Source organism: Habropoda laboriosa, unplaced genomic scaffold (genome assembly GCF_001263275.1).
Source record: "Habropoda laboriosa isolate 0110345459 unplaced genomic scaffold, ASM126327v1 scaffold5320, whole genome shotgun sequence".
Lineage (NCBI taxonomy): Eukaryota > Metazoa > Arthropoda > Insecta > Hymenoptera > Apidae > Habropoda > Habropoda laboriosa.
In genome coordinates, this window is record NW_017105228.1 from 21,651 (window position 1) to 21,961 (window position 311).

Genomic DNA, 311 nt, shown 5'->3' on the forward strand with positions numbered 1-311 from the left:
ATTTGTTTTAAACTTATTTATCGGACTTTTGATTTATTTTTTAGCCTTATGTTAGTCAAATTTAGATCCTCGATTTTGACGATGATGAGATTTTTAGGCTGAGGACAAGGACACTTTCTATTGATGTATATCATCATACTCCATACCTTACATGGCTGATTCATACTAAGTACTGATAGCAGCTACCTGTAAAGCTATATCTTTATAAACCACAAATTAATTCTATTCTTCATACTTAAATTTACGTTTTTCAATTTCAATTGTTGATAGTTTCTTATTAGATTTTGACCATGTTGTTAAACCATCCAGTA

The 311-nt window shown here is 29.3% G+C and overlaps 1 protein-coding gene across 1 annotated transcript in view; it reads right to left on the minus strand.

Annotated features, from left to right (window-relative positions):
* Window positions 1-311, minus strand: part of LOC108578264 — a 3,787-nt gene that overhangs the window by 2,955 nt on the left and 521 nt on the right. The gene's annotated exons all lie outside the window — the stretch shown is intronic.